The sequence below is a fragment of the Aphelocoma coerulescens genome, chromosome 2 (assembly GCF_041296385.1).
Source record: "Aphelocoma coerulescens isolate FSJ_1873_10779 chromosome 2, UR_Acoe_1.0, whole genome shotgun sequence".
Taxonomy (NCBI): Eukaryota; Metazoa; Chordata; class Aves; order Passeriformes; family Corvidae; genus Aphelocoma; species Aphelocoma coerulescens.
In genome coordinates, this window is record NC_091015.1 from 10,229,926 (window position 1) to 10,244,857 (window position 14,932).

The 14,932-nt window shown below is 40.7% G+C and overlaps 1 protein-coding gene across 8 annotated transcripts in view; it reads right to left on the bottom strand.

Moving 5' to 3' along the window:
* The window catches only part of DIP2C (disco interacting protein 2 homolog C), a 310,705-nt gene that overhangs the window by 154,422 nt on the left and 141,351 nt on the right, over positions 1 to 14,932 (bottom strand). The gene's annotated exons all lie outside the window — the stretch shown is intronic.

A 14,932-nucleotide genomic window follows, 5' to 3' on the forward strand; every position in this document is an offset into this window, starting at 1 on the left:
AAACAAAAGTTCTCTTCACCCATCTCTGGGAGCATTTCATCTTCCAGAATAGAGGCCTTTCTCCTTCCCTGGGAGCAAAGGGTCTTCCTCATCTTCATCTTTAGGACTATCTCTGGGAGCATCTCTAGGAACTGAGGTTTTCTCCTTTCCCATTTGGAGCAAAAGTCCCCAACCCTTCCATCTCTCCCTGTTCAAACTTCTCATGAAATTACAGCTGTGTCAGCATCTGCCTATCTCAGCACAGGTGCTGAGATCACAAGTATGAGTTGAACACTCCACCCCCCATATCTTCATGAAATTACAGCGGGTACTCTGATACATCATAGCTTTACAAAAGAATTTCAGCTTTAAGCATCTCCTTTTTCTCTTCCCTCAGGTTTTCAGCTCTTCACAGCACTAAAAGGGTTAATCTCACCTCGGCCTTGCAGCTGGAATGTCGCTTATCGCTGTTGGTCACATGATCTTTGCCCGACAGCGGGGCAGCTTCAGCTGAATCTTGGCCGCACTGGAGGGGGCGGGGAGCCGAGCCGCTCCGGCTGCCCACAGCCCTGCTGTGGGGGGGGTTCCGCAGGTGGAACTGGCCCACGGCTCCAGGATGGCCGTGGCCCGGCCCGGCCTGGCCCGAACAGGGCCTGGGATGGGCCCGCTGGCCCCTGCACGGGGCCTGCAGCCACCTGTCCCAGCAGTGGAAACAAGACAGAGAGGCTCTGCCTCGGAGTTTCTATTTTTAAGTGTGTATCACAGAGGCGGTCACAACTTTAAGTGGCTTAAAGAATTGTCCATATTCAAACTGGCCAGCTGCTAGGTTCTATCAGGTCCCAGAGGAAGCTGTAAGCACCCCTTTGCAAGAACATCACTTCCGGGACTATGCTTGCTAACCCATGACAACCTCTCACACAGTTGAAAAGTAACTCTGATATTACTGCTAGACACAGAAAACACCACACTCAGAAATTTCTAATACCACAGCACATAAATAGTGACGCTGTCTTTCCAAGGAAACCGGTTCATAATTTTGTGCCTCAGTATTTCACTTTAGCACATGAGGCACCAGCCCCAAAGCAGACCATCTGTATTTTACTTCTGTCCCACTGAAGGTCAATGGTGAACTGCTGACTGGTGAGACAGACCACAGAGGCTGCTTGGGGAGCAAACAGAGCAATCTGGAAGGGATGCCTTCCCTGAAGAAGCATTGTGGAGACAAGAACTATGGTTTTATTCATAAACCTCACTGCTCATTTCCACTTGAGGAAGAAGTGACCTCCCATTTCACCAACCTTATCCTTCAGGAGGTCTTAAAAGGTGTCAGACAAATACATGGCAATGCCTGGGTCACTGAGCCCCGTGTACTGCAGCAGAGCTTGTCAAATGCTCTCAGGAAGAATTGAGTCTCATCTGGAACTAAATTCAGCTGTACTCTTTTTTTTTTTAATTCAAGCTGATATAGCATCCTCTTTATCATTCTGGGGGAATGTTTTTCACAGATCTCGATCTTTTCTACTTGAAATAGTTATTTTCCATTTAATCCTGGCTTTATACTACTGGCTTTCCTGGTTCCTTGGTAGACAAACTTCATTTGTCTAAAAGAAGTGAACTACCCCAAAAAACCAAGAGATCAGCCAGTTTTGCAAAACTTACCTTATCAAAGATAATTCAGGTTGTGTTTTATCAAGTTTAAATTTACCTCCCTGTCTTTAATTTTTGCTTTTAGCATTCCAGTGCTGATATTACCTAGTTGCCTATTTCAGCAAATTTTTCTTCCACTGTTATTAATATATAATAATCACTACACAAACAGTTTCTAAAAAGACAAAGGCTTCCCAAACTGCACAGTTCCTGGAAGTATTTATCTTCCTGCCAACATGAAAAAAATAAACACTCATTTCTATTAATATGCTGTTCAAAGAAAACCCAGTTCCGATTTTTAACCAAATCTGGGCCTGAAAACTAAGGAAAATGTATGCAGAGCAAAATGATCTACCTATCCTAGTGATGCAGAGTAAATTAAATCTGTCTCTGGTCTCAAGAAATCAGAAAAATTAATCCTTTTTTTACAGCCTGCAAATGCCATTTAGGCTGATATGTTAAAATACATTTTGTTGACAGTCTGTTTGATCCAACAGCCAGATATGACAAAACAAGCAGCTATTTAAAGGCCTTTGCAATACATGAACTGCAATTCATGTTAATAAGATGCCCAGATCACTTCATCTTTTCTACGTAAAAAACTACATTTGAAAACTGTCACTAGTGTATTTCCACATGAACCAGAGCACTGAAATTCCACTTTTAAAAGAAATAACCTAAAATGCATTCATGTCATTTTCCCACTCCGTTCCACAAGGACCTCAAACAGCAAGATAAATTAACATCATTTGATAACTCAATTCCAAGCACTTTACTAAAGGAACAGAAAAGCCCAAAAGCAGCTCGCTGTTCTCCTGTTATGTGGGCAAAGTGTTTATGAAGCACTGGAAATATGCATCCTTTGACTCAAGGACTCCTATTACCCAAAGGCTGACTCAGATCCTACTCTCTTATGCCTGCAAAACAACTTGAAAGGAAAAAGAGTTGCATACCTTCAATTACCTCAAGACACAATCGATGTCCCTGTTCTCCACAAGTTTCACAATATTTGACAATTCCATTTTTTTCCCCTGCTGTTGTTCACCTCTGAAGGCTCCTAAAGGTCTGTAACATTATTACAGACCTAATGTGACAGCACATACTGATGTTGGCACAAAGCAGCTGCTCTCATAGGAGGCATTACCCTCCAGAGCCTGTGAAATATGGCACTCGGAAATCTGCAAGCCTCTGCTAGGTCCAGGGCACAGACTTCCCTGCAGCTGGAAAATCAGATCTCCATACTCTCATTCTTCTTTTTCTCCATTTCCAGCTTACAACTTCTCCTGATCAAGATATGGAAATTTGCTGTGGTAAGCCAGATGTGCAAACATTTTCTTTTTTTCCTCAGTTCTGAGTTCACGATTTATTTCATACGTTAATGAGGTTATTCTGTGATTTCTGCAGCATTTTCCCTCAGATTTCAAAAAATAATAAAGTATTTCAACCCAAAAAAAGCCACTAATTTCACATCCTTGTCACATTCTTTCCTGCAATACAGAGTACTTTTCAAAAAAAGTTGGAATTAAATCATAGCCATACTTACTAAAATAAAAGCAAGCAAAATTTTACTGAGTAGTGTTCATTTTCACCTGTGCTAGAAGCCAAAATCAGCACTGCCTTTCTAACCAGCAGGCATTTGCAAAGGCCATTTCCCACAATGACAAGTTTCAGCACTTGAGTTTGGCTTTCATGGACAGGGCTGGTGGTTTACAAGTTTTTGAGAAAGCCCATGAATGTTTGTATCAATATGTCAAAATATACTCTTCTGCTCTTGTTCTCCAATTTTCATGCAGTGAAAAGTAGCTAATTATTATCACAAATATTTGTTAATTCGCTGGTTTGCAGGAATTCCCCTTGTGGCTTATTCATTTTGTGGATCCACAGGTAAATTGGCAAACATGCCAGCCTGAGGACCGAAGAAACACCAATAATACACCTTACAAAACCCAGAACTCCATTTGCTTTTACATTTATAATACAGCTATACTTTAGAAGTGCCAATAAAGATTACTTAACATGCAGAAAACCAACAAGAGACTTGATTTAATAATCTGTTATTAAGTCCTAGCTGGGAAATAGAACTAGCAGGGCCTGGGAAGGTAGCCATCTTTTAAGAAACTAAGAAATCAAGAATCAAGGTAGGCTTTACACACTCTTGCAAATATCCACAAAACACTAAATTTTCAGCATAATTCAGATAGCACATCCACATAGATTGCTTTGGACAGAAATGCATGTGACCAGCATCACACATCAGCTATCAGCCTTTGGCCTTGTACTACCATCCAAGATCCTCAGTCCTGCAGTTGTGTCCTCAGGCACCTGTTTGGCCCACAAATGCTGCTGACCTGACTGCCCCACGTGAGTGGACAACTGTCCACTTAAACCTGACAAAACCACAGATGAAGTATCTGCTGAAGGTACACCATTGCTTGCTGTCCTACACAAGCAGATCCACACATCCAAACAGACCCCTGGCTGTAAATCCACACGGGCAGAGGAATACATCATTCAGAGCAGCTGCTGGACCAGGAGATGCTTAAGATGTAACTGGATAAACCTGAAAGACTAGGCATAAACCTCGCCTTATCTTTTTTCTGCTTATTTCTTACCCAGACTTGCTATTTTCCTCATTCCTCTCTTCTTTCCAGTGGGCTCTGATGCTGTAAGGCTGTGCCAGAATCCCATTTTCAATGATCTTTATTCTTATCTACATTCTTTTCTGCCTTGCAAACAACCAGCTGCTCAGCTCTGCTTCACAGGTGTCCACACCTTGGTGTCCACACACTACCTGAGCACTGGCTGGCCTCACTCAGACCTGCAGTTGTACTGAAGCAGCATTGCAAAGGTCTTCAATCACTCCCTTGCTGTTTAATATTCACAAGGTTTATAAGCTTTTTTAAATTTACATTTATTAATCATCTGCAATCTCAGGTATTGCTCATCCTAACGTCCTCCTGGATCAGCTGAGTCCAGCTAAGGCTTTCCACAGCCAAGGCTGACACCAGACCTCGCAACTGCTCCCCTCTGCACACAGTTTGGAAGTTTCACTGCCTGGCCCCACAGGAATTCCTCATTATTTCCATATGATGCAATCACTACTGTATGACTTCCTACCATGGTAGCACTGCAAAGTTGACCTCCCCATCTGAACATCTCAGTTTTCACTGCAGTCTTCCTTTTTGTAATTCAAACAAGAACAGCATAACCAGAATCAGATGCTTTCATTAACTAAAAGGTGATCCCCACCACAGTTACATAATTAAAACAGTGAGTGGCATCTGAAAACCTGTACATTTAAGATAGAAAGATGCATCATCTTTGTGTCTTCCTGAAGGCAACTAAGGTTTCTGCCACTTTTCTAATAATGTCATGCTTTGGATGTCTGAAGACATTAATTTTCATGGATGGAAAAGTGTAAGAAACACAGAAACAATCACATTGGATCCCATCCAGTGTCAAAAATGGAGGAATGGTCACACTGGATCCCTTCCAATGCTCTTTCATGTCTCTCAGCACATACAGTTACTTACAGGACATAGTAAGGCAAAAAGTTTCAAAGAGAAAATATAAATAACCTACCCTTCTCACAGTGTCATTATATCAAAAGCTATTAGAGATTCACTTAAACCTCAGAGCACAGCATTGCAAAAACCACTGCCACAGCTCAGAGTAGCTTTTGCCTCCCTGGGAAAACTGGAATCCAGTTTCGAATCTTGGTGAAATCTTCAAATCTTCAGTGAGTTTCAATGAAGAATTAATTCCACAGTGTAATTACACTCAGTGTGAATTTGCCAACTTTTAAGTTATTTAAATATCCCCCTACCCTCTGCCATGAAAAGTTCATGACATACCTTCTCTGCAGCATTCATTATTTGACACCCTTTTGTCAGTTCCTCCTTGCAAGATAATTATTTCCAGATTTTCAAGACTCTTTAGATACAGGTTTTTTCCATGCCGTTCATCAGTCTCACCCTGCTACCACAGTCACAGGTCAGTTCCCCTGTGGGTAATGCAAGGCAGTGGGTAGTGAAGGGAGAAACACTTGGATCATGCTCCAGCTTGGGGTTTCCCAGTGCTCCCAGTCTGTGGCTCCCAGTCTGTGGCTCCCAGCTGCCAGTCCTGTGCAGCACTGCCCAGGTACCCCAACTACCGACACCCATGCTCACATCTCTCTCCCAACCCAACTGTTTCCATCTTGAAAACTCCGAACACACACCTTTATCCCAGAGTCAGTTTTTACAACCTCTTATCAGCTCCGAAACATAGAGATTAGCTATGTTAAACTAAGGAAACTTGACAGATCTGCTTTTATAGTAAGGTGGTCCAAGGTCAGAGGTTTAAAAGGAAAATAAAAAGCCATATATCCCATGCAGAACATGTTTGGAGTACTTCATACATTTAAAAAAAAAAAAAAAGTATCAATAATTTCTATATTGCTAAAAGCTTTCCTTATAATGCTTGCAATTTCAGTACCATCAATCATTATGTCATCACCAGGACTGAGTTTTTCTGTTGGATTCTCTTCCAAATCTTTCAAAAAGAAAAATACCATCATATGTATCACACTCCTACTAACCCCTTCCCTACAACTTCTCTCCAAAAAGTGGTTAAGGTAGTGGCTAGTGTATAAATATTTCTAAATACATTAGTGGCTTGTGATTTTAAACCTGATATACACATAAAATTTCCTTTTCCTTATTTCTTTGAAATTATATATATATCACACATATATAAAATAAAAATATAAGCAACTGAGACTAGAGAATCAAGAGCTGAAACTAGAGAGAGCAGCAGTCCAAACCTCACCAACAGCACATCTTCTCCCCAGTGACTACCAAATTACTTTTTGTTTAGGAAGCTGGAAGAAACAATCCCGGGACAGTTTCCTTTTAAATCTAAAAAGCAATGCAGTCAAGCCTCTGTACCCAAAAGATTTGCTGATTTCTTTAGACATGGCTACTCCTATACAAGAGTTCTCCATGAATACAGGATTACTGTCAAAAAATCAAATGCAAATGTTGTATCAATGAGCACCAATATGAAATTAGTACTCATCTCAGTAACCTGGAGGAATTAAGTCCTTCCTTTTTCAACTTGTGTTTGCACTGGTGTTTAAGTACATGCCTTATGTAAAGGTATCTGAGACTTCTTCTGCACAAAATTATGATACAACATAAAACCACTAACTCTTTGGGCTCATAAATTCTGCAAGGGCTCGAAATACAAGAGCATACTAAATATGTAACCTGGATTCTGATTACAGGTACTCTGCAGGTATGTCCAGGTAAGACTGGCCCATGCCCTTAAAAATCCAGGCAAATTCAGGAGTAGCTCTGCAGGTATCTTTGCATACTAGAGGGCCACTGTTGGTAATGGTTGACTAAGGGAAGGAACACGGACAACCAGGATGCAAGTAAAAATTTTTTAAAAATATATATTGACTACAGTGTTTTTATTAGGTTAAGTTCCCATTTGCCAAAAGAGCTCCTGTAAGGCTAGCAGCTCCTAGGAACAAACACTGAAATGTCTTTCTTTTAAATTACATTAACTTACAAAACCGACTACTTCTGACCCAGAAACCATCAATGTGTAGTGCTGACCTGTTCTGTAGTTTCAGGTGCACTATCAGAGCATATTAGGACACACAGAGCCTGGAACAGCACTTTTTTCTGCAGCTTCTAAGTACCACTGGAATATAAGTAATGTGTAATAACAAGCAGTGCATTTGTACCTCCACTACGAATAAACACTTGCCCTGAGTTTTATACATCAGGCTGTGTATACATTTCTACACTTTAACCTCCGCAAGCTGTATGTCAAACAGCCCCTTCAAAAATCACAAGTTTTTGCAAAGTCAGGCACTGCATAATGGCTTATTTCAGAAGTTACACTCTGTATACATATGTATGAAGAAATTACAGGAAAAAAAAGCAGCTCAGCTTGTTTGTCTTTTGGTCACCTAATCAAGAAGGTGATTGGATTCACTTTTACCATATCAATGAAGTCACTGGAGAGCAATCACAACTCTTTTTCCATGTGACAGATGAATGACCTTTGCCATGGCCTCAGTGAAAGACAAGCCCATGTTTTGTCCAGGTACACCAAGGCCACAGTTCCCTTCTGCTTGCACATGTAGGGAATATCAGATGTACTGCAGCAGTGCTTGCTCTCTTTCCTCTCTCGCAGCATATCAAGGGGCTTATTTAATTTCTCTCATAGGATACCAGGAGGACACCAGCCAGGAAAAGATGTAAGATATTAGGGACGCTTGCTATGCACGATCAGAAGGGGATACACAAAGTATCCTTTATTTCCCAAGGGAAATCACTGCCCTGCTGCAGCCAAAGTATTTAACACTACAACTGAAGATTACAGAGTGGGACACAGGCCTTGACTTACGTACATAAACCCCACACATGCCTCCCTAAAATTCAGTTCAGCAATTTTGTTTGCCAAAGAGTATCACAGATTTGTCTGAAGCTCACTACTGCCTTTTCTCCTCCAAAACAGTGTCATTTTGTGAATTCTCTTTCCCATCAGGGTCAATTCAATGCACTTTATTCAGGACTATACCACCCACAACTTTACAGTCCTCTCTTCTCAACCTTATCTCTTTGTCCTACAGAAAATGGCACTGTTTGCTTTTATTTAAGAGTTTGCCAAGTCACTGATGGAGCCTCCATGGGTCCCAGAGATGTTATTACATATGGTTTACAGAGGACTTACAGAACCAAACTTGCAGGCAGGCACTGCTTTCAACCATGAGGTTTTCACACAAAGCTGAACCTCAGCAACCTGAGTGCTTGTGACCCTTTCTCCCCTTCATCTCTCTCCAAAAGCAGGAACCTCGGCAGTTCTCTCTCCTCACACAGCAAATGATGGGCATTGCTAATACACTGGTGGATCTTCAGCAATGGATTCAGTAATGGATTCACCAGGTTCTGCTCCCACCAAGAGTGTTTGCACAGTTTCCAGAAAATCTCATTAGTAAATCCTAGAAAAACTTTCAGGTAAGCAATCTACTTACTTATCTGGCTACACCCCCCAACACAGGACCAACAGAATCCGATAAAACTTGGGATGCAGCCTCCTGCAAAGCTATGGGCTGCACTGGTTATCTAAAAAGAGTTGAAAATAATAGGATATATATTCATTTTATATTTATTTTAAATAATAAATAAGTACATGAATATATAATCAATTAATACATTACTTATAATAACTGGAAATTAGTAAAACAATAATGGAAAGTCTGAGGTACAGCTGTCAAGACATTGAGCAAGCCTAAAATATAGAGCCACAGTAAACTTAAGAATTGAACAAAACTATCTCGTGTTCTAGAATAGGGAGGGAAGAGGGACAGGGGGAAACCCAGATATAACCTTGGCACCGAAATGGCATATGGACTACCTACAGCTCCTCCTTTTAGCCTCTACCTGCTCTCTTTCAGCTACAGGCAGATAACCTTCAGCCTACTCCTGCTGTACCCTAGGCCCTGCTGAAACACACAACCACAGAATCAGAGAGTATCCTAAATGGGAAAGAACCCACCAGGAACATTGAGTCCAACTCACAGCCCTGCACAGGACATCCCAGGAGTCACATCCTGTGCCTGAGAGCATTGTCCAAACACTTTGTGAACTCTGTCACCTTGGTGCTGTGACCACTGCCCTCAGGAGCCTGTTCCAGTGCCCAACCAGAGGAAGAACCTTTTCCTAACATCCAACCTAAACCACCTCTGACACAGCTTCAGGCCATTCCCTTGGGTCCTGTCAGTGGTCAGCACAGAGCAGAGATCATAGTCTGTTCCTCCTCTTCCCCTCACCACGAAGTTATAGACAGCAATGAGGTCCCTGAAAGACATCAAGAGCAGAACTCTTCTGCTGCTCCCTTCTTAATCACAGGACACAAGGATCAAGGCACAGGATGAAGTGTGGTGGTTATGGCTGAGAAAAAATGAGCTTCAGAAGAATGAAGGAGGTGGATTGCAGATTTGTGAACCTCAGCAAATAACACTATTTCTGTTGTTCATGAAAATTCAAGGTTGCAAAGCAGTGTTACATTAGACAACATGCAGGCTGCCTGTGTTCTCATCTATACAAACCTAATTTAGTATTACACTTCCTCTTCTTTCAGCCACAGCCTGTGTTTCTTGTAAGCAGCAATCCCAGTATGGACTCAAAAGAAAAAGCCTGAAAGCTCAGCTTTCTGAATACTGTTGTGTAGTTACTTGCATATGTAATTTGCTCTCACAGAAATAAATGCTAGCGTGCTTGGAAAATGTGACTTCATTTTGTGATGCGAATGAGTTTTCCTGTGTAAATCTCTCTATACAATCTTATGTTATTCTTTCTAAAAAACAGAAATTACTACTGCATTCTAGTTCCAGTTCCAGAGTGAATACTGAGATTTATACTCTTTACCAGGGCATGACACAAGGGAACAGCTCTAACCTCCTCGCTTGCATTTACTAACAACAGAAGTGTTTTGTTCACATCACATTCAGCATTTACTAAACAGAAAATACAGTAATTGAAACACTAGATAGTGAACAGACATTTCTATATTCTTCACAAACCCATCTAAGAAACCCTTGGCTATTGGTGCAGAAGGCTTTATCATGCTATTCATCACAATTTTATCTCATAGGAAAAAATTCAAGGAAGGTGATTTATCCCCAAACTCCCACCTCTCTGGCACCCAACCACAGGCAAGTTGACGGCAAATCACTGCTTTACATAAATCTTCCTTTTTTGTGCTCTGAAGAAAGAAGGAAAGTCAGAAAAAAATTAAAAAACAAAATAAATTATTCCTTAAAGGAGAGAACTACACAAGTATTTATAGATATATATATTCATTTCAGAAAGCAATACTACAGAAGGACAACTTTATGAAGCAACAGCATCTGAGATTTTGCCTTCCTAAAGCAACTAACAGAAAGTATTTCACCTGTTTTGTATCTGCATGCATGTATAGGCCCTGCTGTTTGGCATGGGGATGCAGCTAAGATAAAATGGTTTCTCAAATCACACACCACCCAATATTGCAAAAACCATGGAAGTTACAGGCTCTGCACATCCATCTACCCACAAATCATTCAGATAAGATATGCAGTAGCCCTTGTCTCCTTCAGTCTGAGGCCACTGTGCAGGATCATTTCCATTGCTATTCTGTACAAGACAGTAGCAATATCTCAATGCAAATGTTTCCATGTAAAATAGTAACTAGCAGCAGCATCATGGCACCATATCCTCTTGTTATACTTACTTCAGTACATGAGGAAATAAAATAAGTGTGACTTGCCAGAAGTCATGTAGGCAGTCCATGGCAGCAGTGAGAACTGAATGCAGATCGCCAGGTTGTGTATTACCCATAATATCAAACTACCCTTTAAAAAAAGTAGAAAATCTTTAAGAACATGATGTTTTTCTTCCCTTCTGATGATTAAAGAGATTCTGCATTCTCTTTTTCTTGCTTTCATAGGTCACCAGGCTACACAAACAGCTTATACTGTACACATAAAAAAGGCAGCTTAAAAACACCTGTTCACTTTGGCTGGACTGAGACTATACATCTCTTTCAAGTACAGAGGCTGACAATTCCTTGGGCTCCCTGATTATGATCTACGGGATCATTTTGATTAATAAGTGACAATGCTTTTCTGTAGTCCTGGCAAGGTTAGTTGCATATCATTACCAGCTCACTCACATTTTTGTCCACGGAAAGCTATAGGAGCAAATACATTTGTGATACTCACGTCTTCTCTGATAAAGAAGAAAGGACCTGTCCCAAGAGGTTGCATTTAATCATCTCCTCCACAGAGAGTGACATTAAATACTGAGCTGTGGTAAACATCACAGTCAGGCAAAAGATCATTAAAACAACAGGAAAAATCATCCTTATTCATCTCTTTTATACAGTAACATTACTGCAATTCAAGGAGATAAAAAGGTGTGAATTACTGGAATTAAGCCTGTGAAATATAACTGGAAATAACCAGAAGCCAAAAGAAAGCAGATAGCAGGAATCTTTAGTAGAGATTGGAGAACTTCAAACTTACATCATCATAATAAATTCATGGTGAGCCCATACTGCAGTGCACTTAGAGAGAGTCACCTCACCTTAGAGAGGATGTAGTGAGGGTGAACAGACAGTGAGTGTGAACAAATCTGTTGAAACACTTCCGTCTATTGAAAGTCTAGGAAAACACATTCCTCCCAGAAGATGTAAGAGATTTCCATATAATCATGAATAGCAGATACATGGTGATACAATGGTTTCCCATTCAATAAAATAGGAGAAATAAATACCCCAAGATAACTATTCAGCAGCAGATTTGAAAGAAACTGAATAAAGAAGTACTTTTCTACATGTCACATCACTCCCATAAGGAACTGACTGCTCCAGCATGCTCTACAGGGCAACAGTAAGATTAGCTGCAAAAAGGGATTTATAGAAAAAGGAGGTCCAGACACATGTTGGACCAGACATAAAACAACTTATGCCTCTCACTCTCAGAAACTAGGAGGCTCTATAAGGCCAGAGTAACATTATACCCCACTTGTGCTGGGTTTTTCCCCTAATCATCCATCCCTAGGTGGTGGGTGATGCAGCACAGACAGGCTGTTCTGCTGAGATGAATGATTTCGGCAAGGCACTATGGCTCTTGTGGTGGAGTTCTCAGATCTTCTGTCTTCTCTCCTTCACTGAATCTGCTTCCAGCCATGGGCACAGTGCAGAAGCTGCTGTCAGCATTGGCTTGTATTCTCCTTAAAATGGATAAGGATCAACTGCCATCGACCACTGAGGGAGTCTCATCAAGAAGCCTGCGGCCCCCAGCAGATCTCGGCTGGATCACTGCTAACTGCATCTCAGGTACTGCCTGGAGTGCAAAAGAAGGTTGTCACCTCGGGCCTCCTCCATCATGTCTCCTTATCAGTCAGCATGTATGAGGTCAATGGTGAAAAAAAGTCAGGTGGTTATGTGGACACTGCTGTCAAACTGCCAGGACACAGTTTAAGGAGCAGGAACAAACAGCAGTCTGTTTTCTCTAGGTTTTCTCCATGAGCAAATAATTTCTCCCTTCTCCTTGTAGATGATGTAATTCCAACTTTCACTCTTCCAAGAAGTGGAGAGTTGAAGGGACCTGTGCTATACAAGTCATTTTGGGCCCAGTTGTTTCATTAAGCAAGTACACAAATCATATGAGTTGGGCACAGGAATTCCTGCTACATTTGTGTGATTTTTGTTTATGCATGCAAAGCACTAGCATGGGTATTTCTGGCAAATGAAGGAGAATATGAATTAAAGCACATATTAATCACACACTTTATCTGCAGTCTAAACTAGTAGGTATTTTCATTCTTCATATGAACATATTCTTGAAGCTGCAAGATAGTAATTTAAAAGAAAAGCAATTCAAAGCTTCCTCAGTTGACACTGCAGGTAATGAGATTTTTTTCCCCTGACATCTTTTCATCTTACCTCACAACTAAATTATTCAGTATATTTTTAAATATATATATAAGCATTCTAAACACTAAGCTGTGTATGACCTACTTATTTTGAGTTTTCAATTAAAAAATAGATATTCCAGGAAAAAATATATCCTATGCAATCGTCAGCTGAAGGAAGTCAATTTAATCCATGAAACAAAGACTTGTGAAGGTGAGACACATGCACCAGTAAGCGTGAGAAATCTTTTGAACTGCAGTTCTAATTCGGAGAAATGAGTTTTCAATTAAAAAACAAGATTTCCCATGTGACTCTCCCAGTCACTAAAGCACATGACAGCTTCAGCTGGTATCAGTGTGGTGGCTGTGACAGGTCACCCTGCAAAGGATGGTGAATGTGCAGCTCAGATATAATTGGCTTGATTGTAGGGATTTGCATATACATAAAACACAGGCTGATGTGAAGACTTCATCAGTATGAAATGGAGGTGGTTGCATTCTCCATGCATGACCAAAGATGTGAGGACAGTCAAAGACTTTAATGTAATGAGAGTTTTTAACACTTTAATCACCTTTGCTGGATGCATAAATAGACTGATAGGACAACAATGGAAGTTGCATTATCTGCACGTTTTACTTCTGCTAGATAGTTACCCTGTCCATGCCCTTCTTTCCTCCCATTAAAATAAAAGTAAAAATCAGCTGAGCCAATTATAAAGGACTTTAAGTCTGTTGTAAAACAGACCAAGTAGTTAACTTTCAAGAAGCTTCTAAAAGACCCTTTGAAGGAGGAAGTCTCAGTCCATGGCAGTGCCTCTGAAAGCACACCTGTGGGACAGGGAAAATGACCACTCTGGAGAGAAAATCACCCAAGGGACTTGTCAAAAGACTGGAACAAAAAGAAGAAGGAAAATAGGTAGTTACATACAATTAACTCTCTCCTCTCTGCTGAGCTGCAAGAGAGCTCAGCATAAGTCCCATGCTGCTCACACACAGGATGGCTGGTAAAGGTAGTCCCATGCATGATGAAGGCAAAGGATGCTGCTTAAAACAAAGAATTTAGAGCACTGGTAAGAAGTTACACTGGGTTTTGAGCAGGCAACACTGAGGAAGGTACCATTATCCCAAGCAGGCATTTGGAGCCCTGCAATGAGTGCACAAGGGGTTCCATGGGTACAACTGATTTAGAATGCAGCTCTGACAGGGAAAAGAATTCTCCCCTTGTTGGTTTACACAATCCACTGGCATGGCTTTTTCATCTTCTGGAGATCCACAAGCCTTCACACCTCCATGAAAATATACTCTAATCCTGCATATGAAGCACGAGTTCAAGTATCTCTGCTTCTGGCTGCCTGTGCCAGTGCCCACACTGTGAGCTGCTGAGGGTAGAACTATGGAAAAAGAGGATTTATAATATTTTTAGAATATATAGCTTCATTTGATTTTGTTTGCCAATCTCTTTTACATTTTACTTGAAATCATAAAATAAAAGTCACAGAGGGAGAAGACAACTAAAGTAAAATGAAAACTACCACTATGACCAAGTTCAAGAGAGTTTGATTTTGTAAAACAAAGACAGAAACCTAAAGCACAGTCGTGGGTTTTCCTGGTAAGAAAATGAGTGATTTTCCAGGCTGCACTGGATTTAAGATTTTAACAAAAATATGCCAGAAAGCAGGAACAAGGTTACAGCCAGGAACATTTAAGTTTTTATGCAGGCAAAAGAAAGCTATAAAACATTATAATAGATTTGTCCAGAATGTTTAAAACGGAGAGCATGCATTTATTAGACATTGAAGCATGATTTCCAGCCTACACTTCAGAAACAAAATGGTAAAGTATTTCCAAAG